Source organism: Macrobrachium rosenbergii, chromosome 50 (genome assembly GCF_040412425.1).
Source record: "Macrobrachium rosenbergii isolate ZJJX-2024 chromosome 50, ASM4041242v1, whole genome shotgun sequence".
NCBI lineage: Eukaryota > Metazoa > Arthropoda > Malacostraca > Decapoda > Palaemonidae > Macrobrachium > Macrobrachium rosenbergii.
Genome location: NC_089790.1, coordinates 7,533,305 through 7,547,500, shown reverse-complemented (window position 1 = coordinate 7,547,500; position 14,196 = coordinate 7,533,305). Strand labels below are relative to the sequence as shown.

Here is a 14,196-nt window from a genome sequence, read left to right as displayed (position 1 = left end):
TGATGTTCTCAAGGTAGGGGATATTAATTTTATACCTTTACGCTTCTTTTTGAAAAGTTTGTTGGTAAACTGAGCCAGATTTTTCTTTTGTGAATGCAATAAGGGCATTCACAAAAGAAAAATCTGGCTCAATTTACCAACAAACTTTTCAATAACATTATCGGGCATTCAAGAGTACACAGTTGTTCATGAATTACTTTAAACTCCGTATCCTTATTTTCAGGGGAATATTTTTTAGGGCACCCAAAAAATGTTGTTTGTCAGGAGGCCAGTCTTTTCCTGTGTTATAACAGTAACAATAGAAATGAATGTATGATATCGAGAAAGTAGATTTTTTATCATAATGTGCACTTTTAACTGGTGACAACCCTGATTATCAGTATACGTACAGTATACAATAGAAAAATTCTGTTGTCCTGATCAAAGAGTTGGAGGTGTTTGTTTCTAGTTATATATTCATGGTAAAATGGTGGTGTTTGTTTCTAGTTATATATTCATGGTAAAATGGTGGTGTTTGTTTCTAGTTATATATTCATGGTAAAATGGTGGTGTTTGTTTCTAGTTATATATTCATGGTAAAATGGTGGTGTTTGTTTCTAGTTATATATTCATGGTAAAATGGTGGTGTTTATTTCTAGTTATATATTCATGGTAAAATGGTAAGCATAAAAGGAAAGATAGATAAAGTTTTTATTAGGTGGTACGGTCATGAAGGGAGAATTCGGGAAGGGTAATTTAATGAGAAATACAATCTAGAATTAATTTGCCCCATATTTGTTAATTGCTAGCAATTCAGGAATTCATTCCTCTGTAAATATTGCCTCTGCATACTATTAAAAAAAAGGGAGGGTGGGGGGGTAGTGATACAACCCCATTAATAACTCTATTCAGTGATCTCTCTTATTGAAACTACCTCAGTCATCATTTAACTTGCTGAATCTAGAATGAACCCCGTGCAGAAAACTAGAATATCAGCCATTTCATAAGCCAACTTAGGAAGTTTGTCGGTAGAATATTGATCCCTGCACACACACTTGTGCTTTTTAGATTATGTTATTCCATTCCAACCTCTCTGCCACACACACACACACACACATATATATATATATATATATATATATATATATATATATATATATATATATACATATATATGACTGAAATATTTTCTGTTCAAACAGAATTCCATCAAATATAAGGAACCCATAAAAATGCCAAAACGTAGAAAATAAATGCTATATTTCAGAGACCAAACTGTCTCTCTTCTCAGGCAATGCTTTGCATTAGGAGAGAGACAGTTTGGTCTCTGAAATGTAACATTTATTTTCTATATTCTGACGTTTTTATGGGCTCCTTACATTTGATACAAATATACTGTATATACATATAGATATATATAATTATATATATAATATATATACAGTATGCATATATATATATATATATATATATATATATATATATATATATATATATATATATACATATATATAGATACATCCAAACAATTCCAGCTTACCCTCACATCAACTCGTATCTCTCTTGATGGCCGATTGGCCAAAGTCGACTGTTCATCGCTGTATCTAAACCACAGACGCAGGTTCGAATGCCAGCTAGAGCTGATGTATTTATCAATTATAATTTCCCTTGGGTGTAAGTTATTCAGAAGGTGTAGAGAATTAGATATAAAACGATGTGTGGCTTAACATATGTGAGAGAATAAATATATATATATATATATATATATATATATATATATAGAGAGAGAGAGAGAGAGAGAGAGAGAGAGAGAGAGAGAGAGAGAGAGAGAGAGAGAGAGAGAGAGAGAGAGAGAAAAGGTGGTTCAATAACGATATTAATAAGAGCATAACAGGAATGACTCAAAATCTTTATTTGAATAAAGTAAAATAACTAATATATATATATATATATATATATATATATATATATATATATATATACATATACATGTATATTTAAATATATATATATATATATATATATATATATATATATATATATATATATTAACGGAGATGCAATAACAACACTACACCAAGGGATATCGGTTTGTGTGTTTTTATCTTTCAGGAAAATAGAGGAGAAATTTGTTGTCAAATTGGCATTTGATAACAAACAAAATCCATCAAAGGACAGGCAAAGGCTGTGGTGTTGGTCTCAAGCTGGTGCCAACAGAAACTGAATGAAAAGCATGTGGGATTGTCTCAACTCTCTCTCTCTCTCTCTCTCTCTCTCTCTCTCTCTCTCTCTCTCTCTCGGGATTGTAAGTTTCAAGGTGCCATAAACTAATGATAACTAACGTTCCCTTTTTAAAACGATAACATTATATAGTGCTTCAATAATTAAAGGAATTTACCTATATACGCTTCCTTTCTGAGTTTTCCTTCGTACACTCGGAACTGTATAAATTAGACTAATTGCGTGAGATCCGTTATGAAGATTATTTGTTTTTCTAAGAACCTCATAAAGAAAATAACATCAGCTTCATCCTACACAAACAAACACTCATACACAAAAAGAAGAAATGAAATCATAATTCTTTCATTCTCGATTACTGCTTTAATATTTCCCCAGTCGCTTTTTGTTCGAGCAGTTTCTTCATGTACATTGGACACGGGAAGGTGGAGAATGCTGACAGGAAACAGCGACCCCATATAGAAATGGGTAAGCTGAAGAAGAAGAAGAAGAAGTTTCGTCATACGTCTTCTACTTAACATCTTTTCATCCGGGATCCATTAATCCATCCCCCCCCCCAACTTCCCACTCCACTCCTCCTACGCCCATTTTTTCTCCCCCTGCGAATCTACTCTTATTTCTTGCCATCTTCCGAAACGTCACACATGAATCGAGCCAAGACCTCTCTCTCCTCAAGACTAAATCTAGTTTACCTGCCACCAATAAAAAGTTGACTCCCACTCATCCTCCAACGCATGAAAGTGTACACACACACATACACACACACACACACACACACACCTGGAGAGAGTGGTGGACTGGGAAGGGGGTGGATAGAAGGAGAGAGGAACACATCTTCCACCATAGTAACAGGACGACTAATAAATCGCGCGAGAGAATGGGTGGGAAGGCGAAAACAAGTAAGAAGTGCAAGGGGAAATAAAGATGACGACGCTGTAAACGAGGAAGTGTTCGGCTACCTCACTTTGTGACGTTTATCGTCGACATCAAATTTTGAAGGATGATGATATTCTCCGTCAGTTCCTTTTGCGGTGATGATCGAGAGGTTGGTTCATGAAAAATTAATATAATCTTCTCTCTCTCTCTCTCTCTCTCTCTCTCTCTCTCTCTCTCTCTCTCTCTCTCTCTCTCTCTCATGCGAATTTGACATCTCCCAATTTGCCCATACACTTGTTGCAAATACAGGGAATATGCAAATATATACGTATTCCTGAATACACATGAACACACATATATAAATTATATATATGTGTGTATATACAAACATATAAGGTATATGTATAAGTGTGTGTATATATATACATGTATATATATATACAAAGGAACGAGAGAGAGATGTACACAGTAACTGTTCACTCATTTGTATATCTCCTATATTTGTAACAAATGTATTGGCAAGCAGGCAGATGTAAACACTGCAAGCATATGCGTGTGTGTACACGCGTATAAATGGCGTTGATCTGATGCTGCAGAATTGGATTCGCTTTCGTTCTATTAGTCAAATCACAAACGTCTAATTTAAGGGCTACTATCACTCTTCTTTCCAAAAACGGCTATTTCAAGAATTATCCACAAGATATCTTACCGGTTAAGTATGAACTATCGCCTCTCCCTTATCCACTCAGAATGGATTTCATTTTCAAACCTAATTGGATTGTGAACGCTGGTACTGGTTACCCCAACGGCATCCAAGCTTTGAAATGCCCACCCAGTCTACGGGTAAAAATATCAAGTTTTACCTTGACAGGTCTGAGTCAGATTCTGAATACCATCCTAGGTAAGCAAAGAGAAATTCACTAACAAAAATCAAAATACATAAGACAAGACGGAAAACTTCCTTAACAAAAGTGTATCATAGAACAAAACAAAATAAAATCACTGCCAACGCGCCTTTCATCATACTTAGTAAAAATGTGAAGAACGGACTTGCTCAAATCGATTCGTACAACTGGCCATAAACCACTCAAACTCAGAGCCAAAATATCTGAGGAAAACTTACCAACGGAATCAAGTGCAAAAGCTCTGAAATGTCCACCTACCCTACGGGCGCAAAAATCTGAGTGACCTTGAAAGGCCTGAGTTGGATTCTTACCCTCGTCCTGACTTCAAGCAAATAGAAATTCACGCTGTCAAGATAAAAAGGCAAAAAAAGAGACCCAAAAGTTTATACAGAAGTGTATCACATAAAGCAAAAAATACACTGTGAACACGGCCTTCATTACGCTTAATTAAAATGTAAAGAATGGGCCAACTCGAATCAATTCGTATAACTGACCACAAACCACTCAAACTCAATCATAGCCAAAATATCTGGGGAAAACTTGCCAACGGAACCAAACGAAAACACGCCAGATTTCCTCCACGGCTTACGTTTCCAAATGATGTGTGAAAGCGCCCCGAGATAAACTTTTATGACTGTGGACGGCATAAACCGCCGAGCAACTTGACTTTCTTAAACCATTTTAAGAAGTGACATTGATCAAGAAAAAACACTGCTTGGCGCGCAACAGGTAGTGGAGAGAGAACAGTCCCAAGCAACAGAAAGCAAAGATACAGTATACACGTCGTGGCAACGTTTATTTTAGATAAACATCGACAGGAATAATGCAATTGGTCGGACACAACCTATATATTAAAATACAGAAGAACAAAAGGTTTCTATCAAAAGAAGACAGTTCGGAATGATAAAATATGGCTTCTAAATCACACAAACATTTATTTTTTGAGTGATTCCCTTTTCTTAATTTTGCAAGCAAAGTGCATAAACTGTAAAGAGAGAAAGAGCACTTCTGATTTTAGATATCTTTATCTTAAAATCAAGTCTATTGCCAAGACTTACAAATATGATATTTCCAGCAGTCCTGACTGAAGAATCTATCATAATTGTTTACATTTTCGTGTTTATTCATCCCCATTCCCGAATCATTAAGATTTCTGCCCACTGATTTTACCACTTCTGCGCCATACTCTCTTTCTCTCTCTCTCTCTCTCTTATACACAGACATGCGCACACATACATATATACATACCCACATATACACATACACACACACACATATATATAATATAAATGTGTATATATATAATATAAAATATATATATTATATATATATATATATATATATATATATATATATATATATATATATATATATATATATATATATATATATATATATATATATATATATATATACAGAATATTGCATATCACTGCAACATTTCAGGTTGGAGAAAATTTAGTTTTATATTCCAGAACTGTGATGAAAAATTCATCATAAAGTTCTTCTGTATTAAATATGGAATGGATTCTGAACCACTATACACACTTAAAAACTCATCTAATTTCTTCCTTAAATTATGATTCTACTATGGACTAAATGTGCAACAGAAATATTCTGCTTATGCCTGTGTACAACCTTTTATTTAATTTACAGTCTGTGCCAGCACGTCTTTCACCTCTACACGTGAATGTCAAATATTCCATACAAAAATCATTGTTTATTTTCATTTTCCAGGCTTTGAACAGAATTAATCCTGTTTTAATACTCCACTAGAATTGAGAAAATAAAAAATATGGTGACGGGGTTATGAAATTGCATATAGATTCAAATCTAACAGGGGAAAAAATTCATTCCAGTTACAAAAGTCTACTCCGATGGGCACCTGACCCCATTCCTAAGAGCTTTTCAAATATTGATTCAATTTTCCATCTCCTTTCATAATATGACTATTCATTTCTCCCCAATATACTGCAGTGTTACATACATACTCACTGTCTTTCACTGTCAATGTCAAGGTTGAATTAATAATTTTCCAAATGAACCTTTGAGTGGATCTTTCTCTCTCTCTCTCTCTCTCTCTCTCTCTCTCTCTCTCTCTCTCTCTCTCTCTCTCTCTCTCTCTCTCTCTCTCTCCCAAGCTAGTACTTTAAAAGTTGACCCCATATGATTATGAAAGACACTAAGTCACGGAAATATAAAAATGTAAGCAAAATCATGTCACAGTACAAATCACGCCCCACTTTAGATGAATATTTGCCGTATTAGCAAGCCCTTTCTGGACACCTGCGTAATACTCTGGAAACAAACCTTAAAAAAGATAACAAAAAAGAAGGAAAACCTTAAAAATGGAAGGCACACATGTAACCTCTACAGTAAAGGATGAGTGGTATATTACCTTACTGATCAACGTGAAAAAATCAAACAATTTTAACAGGGAACTTCAAACCAATACAGTAGAGCAGAATGGAAGAACCTTTCTCTTTTACCCAGAATACTAAGACAGATAACTTTACCTTTGTTAAAGGTCCAGCTCCCCATGGATGTCCAGCACAATGAATTACACTGTACATTCTGTAAATAAGAATAAAGAAACTTAAGAATGTAAAATAATATATATATATGACAAATTATTTGTATCTACACATACACCAGTGTACACAAAAAGCACTTCTGCATTAGCCGTAAATGTATTATCAGTTTTATGGTCTTGGACATACTGAATAACAAAGATGAAATTCATGAATTTCACGAATTCTCTAAATTTGATTTTTTTTTCTGAGTGCTCACTACCCTGACACCTGGGCTATTCGCCCCTTGTCCACAATTTCCCAGCCTTTTTTCTAATTATGTGGTTAGTGCATTGTGCTCATGGTGTTCATACATATAAAAATAATCAGCTACTTATGCTATTCCGTACATATACTGTGGTTTTGCTTATTCCTTTTGCTAAATAGGACATTAAAAAGCAAACGTAGTAGTGCTGGGAGTCCTGTACAAACAATCAGTATAGTTTCCGATATAAGAAAATTAAAAATTAAAATGCCTGATATTGAAACAGAGGTGATCAGTTAATTGGCAAAGATATACCAAAAGAACAAACCATCAATTCTTTGTGTTAGACAAATCAAAAAACAACTCATAATTACTTTCCATAAGCTTCGTGGCTAAAGTTACATCACAGTGCTTGATAAATACTTGGTGAAGATTGACAAACTACGAAATATCTATACTGTAAAGAAGAAATGAACAGGAAATGTACTCAGGTGGATACTAGTGTGTCAGTCAGAAAGCACTAAATATTCATGAAGATTTCAGCAAAGAATACCCAAGAACAAGTGTAGTCAAGCCATTTACTACAAGAAAACGATGTCTGTAAGGATTCCAAAACTAAGTTGGACTCACAGATGTAAAAATTACCAGAGTACCTCCATCTGTCAATGAAGAGGCAGCTGATAAATCTCCTAAAAAGTAAAAGGAGCTGATTAAGAAGAAAATTATACATTCTAAAACAAAATTTCAAGGGATGAAACAGGATTGTTCTGAAAAAAAAAAAAGTTTGATTGAATACTCATTCATAAAGAGCCAAAACATACTAAAGGGTTTAAGATATGGAATGACACATTAATGTTGGTACTATGCAGAGATGATGAGCCATAAGATTAATGCTGTTGTGATGTAACAATGTTTTATAATAAGTATCCTTCAGGTCCCTCACATCTAATGTCTTTACATACAGTTTCAACTAAAAGTAAGGTTACTGGTTAACACATACCTGAGGATTCAGAGGGTGTGAGTGTGGTGAGACAACTACTTCTGTCTCAGACAAAATACTGTAAATCCTAAGAACATTATACAATCATAATATAGGACAAAATATATGATTAACCGATTTATATACAAAAATATGTCTTGGATTATAAAAATCTATTTCCGTAGATATTCTGCACATTTCATTTTTTCATCTTCATATAAAACATTAAAACATATCTTAAGTTTAATTCTTCCATGATTAGTCTGACAGTGAAGCTAAGTAAGTAAAAAATTTGGCTACTCTGGAAATAGTCACTGGGAGAGGAACACCTGTTTGAATTACACCAATTACACTGAATTGCTTCATACAATCAGGTCATCGACTCCTTTCCTCCAACCTAAGCTGAAAACCCTCCCTGAAGATGACAACTGACAACCTGTAAGCATGGACTGTTTAAGGATTCCATGTCTCCAGGCAGTGTCAAATGCCTTTCAAGGTAAAAAAAAGAAAAAAAAAACTGGTAAAGTGCCACACCATATTTTCTTTCATTAAAAGGTTGATTAAAGGATTCCATCTTATTAGCTGTATAATCTAATTACCTTTGTTCCTCTCTTTGCCAAAACTTGTATCCTGGAGTGGCTCCAGTCTTGCTTGACACACTGCTAGGACACTTTTTATATTATTGGTTATTTACCTGTAATATTCACTTTCATTTGACACAGCACGTTTGCGTAGGTCTTAGATTTACTATTCATTACACAGCTTTATAAAAAATTACTAATATCTCCACACTGAATAGTTTCTGCTTTTCTTTGCAACTTAAAAGAACTGCATTGTTCTTTTGATCTGGAAATTTGCCATTTCGGAGGCTTTGGTGGTCTGTGTGAAGGGAAACTTTTCTGTCATGAATCATTATTCTTGTGACTGAGGATGATGTAACCTCATCTTCAATTTTAGTCTCCTGAAGTGGTCTGATGTATCAGTTTTGTCTAGCGCGGTGAGGCAATCTCAACTGAACTTTTGTTGGATATCTCAAAACTGCATTTTTCCAAGTTCATTTCTTTGTACTCAAGGTTGGTATGTTCATGCTGTAGTACTGAGAATTTAATATGTATTTTGAGAGGAGACTTACAACTTTGACTCATACATTTTTCATTCATCTTCTGGCATTTAGGCTTCTTGTTTAGTTATGCCTTTTTTTTTTTTTTTTTTTTTTTTTGCTCTTGTCACAGTCATTTTCTTGGGTCAAAGCTCTGAATTTTGTTTTCATATTGTAGAATGTACTGTTTAAACCCTTGGCTTAGCTTCTTTGATGGTCATTCCTGTCTCTTCTTACAATACCCTAATTTCTACCGTAGGCATACATACAGTATATGAATAATCTTTTAATCATGCATGGTTTTGACCACAATCAGTACAATTCTCCCTAGTTAGATTAGAGAGGTTTCTCTTGATCAGTTATTTTCTCTTGACTGTCTGAAAGATATTTCTTTTCAAGACCATCTTGCCAATAAGTAGTTTTCCAGTTCTAATGGCAATGCTTTTCTATCCATTTTTAGTACAGTACTGAGCACCATGAACAATTTTCATAGGGCAGGATCCACCCAGGTATTTTCCTCAAGCTGCATTTGAAGGGCAACTTGAAGGGCATATTATCCCCTCTCTTATGTGCCAGCTTAAGGTTTATAAACAGATTTAGGCAATACTTCTGGTACTTTTATAGTCATCAGTCCATAGAAATTAGAACCAGTACCCTAGTACTAAAAGCAGTGCTTGACATGAGACTTTCACCTTAAGTCTATAGGTGAGAAAAAATCATGTCTAATCTCACCATCCCTTATTTTCTAGGAGTAATCCACACTATATTCAACAACATGTTTGTGTTGACAATACACAGGTCAATCCTGACAAAGGTTGAAGAGGAAAATAGAAAGAGAAAAGATGACAAACCTCTAACTAATTTACCATACAGCAACTACTTGGGGATTAGTTATAGGTTACACCTAGGTACAGTAGTTGCTTTGATACCATCCCCATCCAACAAAAATGAGCTACGAATTGTGCAGGAGGAGGGGAAGGAGAGATTATGATATTCAGGACTAAATGATGGAAGCTGCAACAGGTATGAGGCTTAATCCAGATGATAATAGTTCAGTTCATCTACCTAAGTAAGAAGCACACAATGATGATTATCATTAAAGTTCTGATCTCCACAAGGATGATGATTGGCTAAGACCCTGATAGCCTCTACTTTGTGGCTATCTACCTTCCTCCAGAAAATAAAGCAGCTAGGAGGTGATGAAGAGAATACATTCAAGTCACAATGTAGACTGTCTTTAACAAAATCTTCATTTCTTCCCAAAAACCCTAATTTACTTCTAGTCTTCTTTCAACTTATCTTCTCTTCAAAATTAAACTTTGATCCTGACAATGAAGTAATTAATGGGACATACAGTACTTTGAAAAAACAAATGCTGGTCAATATCAGGATACACAAACTAAATCTTGTGTACAAATATATTTCTCCTCATCTAACAGTACAACACATTGACATATCTTCTATAGTGTATAATATTGTACAATATGGTGAATTACAAAACACTTCTCTTTACAGCTGCCCTTAAAATATATATTAATACAACTATTTCCTTTTATACATGAATCACACCCTTGTTCCCTTTAATGTAAAAGGAAAAAGCAGTAGTGTGTAGATAAAATGTAAGTTCATATAATGATTTTTTCATGCTTCAAATAAGTGTTCTGTCCCTACTGCTTTTTCTACATAGACACAAAACTGCAATATGTTTTTTTGTTTAACAATATCTTGTAAGTCTATAAAACTGTATACTAGTAATAAATATATACACATAAACATACCTATATACAATTGTCTAACACAAAGTTTATTACTGAGGAAAGAAAAACCATCAAGTATTCAAATATTCTACAAGCATAATGAAATTGTGATGTTTTGTAATGTAAACTTAAAGAAATTACAGTATCAGAATGCTACAAAGCAACATTTGTAAATTTTTCTGAATGTTAGCAATTCACAAAAATAATTTGTCCATTAAATATTTCAGTCTTTTGTAAATATATTTATATTTACATTTGTGTTAACATGGAAAAACATTGCTGCTATAAAAACCTTAACTTACATAAAGTTACTGCCAATTACTGTCAATGAATGAGAGAGAGAGAGAGAGAGAGAGAGAGAGAGAGAGAGAGAGAGAGAGAGAGAGAGAGAGAGAGAGAGAGAGTTTCTTCCTACTGGACTGTATGTAAATTTTTTCATGAACCACTAACCCCACTTAAACTTTGTTATTTTATCATGCAACTCTGCAATCTTTTCCTTTCTTAAATACTACATTTGTGGTACTGTACACCTAACTGCAGAAAGAGCAAGATAAATTTCATGAACATTTGCTCTAGTTTCCATTAACCATAAATATTTCTACATGAGAATGTTTACAGGATATCCAATACATGCAAATTCACCTCTTCCAAGAAGGTTTGTACACAAAACACACACACACATTCACACTCACAATATCTCTTTATCTAATGTTTGGATGTTAATATGTGGATATAAAAGATGAGTGAATGAATCATAAATAATACGTGGTCAGTGCCCAGCACTGTTAAAATTCAAAAGGACATATTGCAAAGCATTTATCCATGAATGACTATGGTTTGTAAAGTTGGAAGAAATCACTTGTAATTTAAGGGGGGGTGTACACCTTTTCTTAAAACCTAAAGACAAAACATTATTGCCAATTTTTTAAGAAAAGTGTAAAGTTTTGACACAAGATTGTACTTAAAATAACAGCTAAAGGTAATTCAGCAGACTTAGTAGGATAGCTTAGTAAGTCCGACAACACCATCACTCATTTAGGCAATTTGTGAGAAGAGGAATAGTTATATCAGGCATTAACATTCCGGAAAATCAACATGCAATACTTTGGGAGGAAAAAATTAAACTATGAAGTACATGAGTTTGATATTACAATGCTACCCAATAAGTTTGCGTACATAAACCAAGTACAGTACTGTAATGGTGCATATCCTTAGTTAGGATATACTACCAAATTACGACCATATAAACAAACTTTTCCATGAATCAAGTTCATGAGGCTTAATACACATTCTGCATTAAGTACTGTAATTACCTTATTGCACTTTCGATAACAATCTGTTACTGATAAAAACAGAACTGTTTTACCATAAAACTAGTTATTCATTCAACCCCACCAATCAAGGTCTGCAATGATTACAAACATTACAAAACTCAGTTTTTGGTTAAAAAAAAAAGAAAAAGAGGGTAGCACTCTCAAGACACTACTGCTACCTGGACCCTCGGGCATCCATTCACCAACCACCTCATAAATCATTTAGACTAAGCATGTAACAATGAGATAGCCGAGGCATGGAGGTGGGCAATATAATTATGATTAATGGGTTTTTATAAAAAACTAATTTTATACAAAAGCTTTTTGCATAACAACCCCATAAATCATATTTCTGTGTACCCAAATTTACTAATTAGGTAGGAGGCAGTCACTAGAAATCCCAGATTGTTTGCAAAGGGTTAATGGATCCGGGAGAGCTCTCAAAAACTGTAATGTTGCAGAGACATATTACAAATTCAAAGACATTTACTCAAGGAGTTGATGAATCCAAGAGATCACAGCAAAGCACCATACTTGGTTTAAACTCATGAGGAAATGCACTGAAGCAAACTTACAACCAAGATATAGGAGAGAGAAAATATGGATTACTACATCTCTAAAAACATTAATGGGTTATGAAGACGAGGAAGAAAATAGTGCTTAAACATCCTCCTAATATGTGTTCAAATGATACCCAAAGTACCAGCATCTATGAACTGAATAACGTAATCATCAAGAGAAGAATAGTGAATAAGCTCTCGCTCTCACTTGTCCTTCCTCATCTTCTGAAACTTAGCAGAAAATTCTTCAGTCCTTCACTGTCTATGACCGGGACTGCAGCTCTAATCACTTGCCTGATGTCTCCAATTGCATTTTTCAGCGACAGGAAATGGAGAAGAAGGCCAAAGCTTAACAATCCATTTAGTCCCAGAACGGCAGGAGTTTGAAAGGATGTCCCAGTCACATCCAGAGGATATACAGTCATACCAAAGACAGGAACTGACACCTGGCCGAACAACATATACCATTATATGATCCCAGAGTGATATCCTGATGTGTAGAATTATTCCAACAGCAGAAAGCAACATTAAGTTAACCAGGGATTGGAAAAAACATGCTGTGTCACCTCATCATTCAGGGAGCTGTGACAGTGCAGTGACAGCCAATTTAACTGAAAACCTCTTCACAAAACCTAGGCACCAAAACAAGAGAAGATCAGTCATCTATGAAACACACTGCCTGTTGGTTCTCTGATTATTAAGCTACGTACCAAGTTAGTCTGATAACCTACAACGTAGGAGCTGGTGGTAGAAATATTCCACTCGAGACTGGATCAATCTGGATAAAAGGTTAACCAGGCATGAGTTTTCCTTTAGTTCAAAAGTCCCATTAAAGCATACCTGTCAGCATCAAGTACAACTAAAACTCAGATAATATCCCAGAGGATGGCTGGAGGTTGTTTTATCAGCATTGAGACCACAGGAGACATGCAAAGATCCATAGATATTGCACTGCTGCTTTAAATACCCAACCCAGACTGTACAAATGACCAATGAATGGACACCCAAGGAACTATCTCACTATCTCATCTCCATCATATTCATGAAGACTGTCAAAGCAGAACATACATGGAAGATAATGATGACTGCTCACAGCGGTCTCCCCTCTTTGATGATGCCCAACTTCTATTCCCTTAACTGAAGTCATCACGATGAAAACAATATCACAACTAGAAGGATACCTGGGGGTACTGCAGCATCCAAGATACCCAGATAAATAAATTTTGAAGCTGTAACTTGCACAAGGCTGGGAACAGAATCTTTCCTAGATACCTACAGTTACAGGCCATACAAAAATAGACTACAGGCTGGCCATTTTTACACAAAGACTTCCATAATCCAAAACTGAATTGCAAGTGCTGATCACACTGTGAAGCCCCTCCATTTTTGAGGAAATAGAAGTTGCTGGTAAAAGTTTGCCAATGGTAACTTGACTGCAAGTACGGCTCTCCTGATCATGATTCCTGCATCTGAAATGGTCCCAATTTATGAAGTTATGAAGATTGTAACTGTTCAGTAAAAAGCAGTAACAGCCTTGACTTTGGCTGGCCTCACACTGGAACTAGGGTTAAAGTCACCACATACTAAGAAGATGCATGCACGTCAACAACATCGAGAATTTAATGTAGTTACTGGGTATAGGTCCATCTAATGAAGACGATAGCAATAGCCTTAAAAGCATACGATGAAAAATCAGATCTTGAGGAAGGGTCTTC

General features: G+C 35.0%; 1 protein-coding gene across 1 annotated transcript in view; it reads right to left on the bottom strand.

Moving 5' to 3' along the window:
• The window catches only part of LOC136832575 (cytosolic carboxypeptidase 1-like), a 198,322-nt gene that overhangs the window by 170,159 nt on the left and 13,967 nt on the right, over nt 1-14,196 (bottom strand). The window contains exon 2 of the mRNA XM_067093648.1: nt 6,515-6,572. The gene's annotated coding sequence lies outside the window, so the exon portion shown is untranslated. The remainder of the gene's footprint in view (nt 1-6,514; nt 6,573-14,196) is intronic.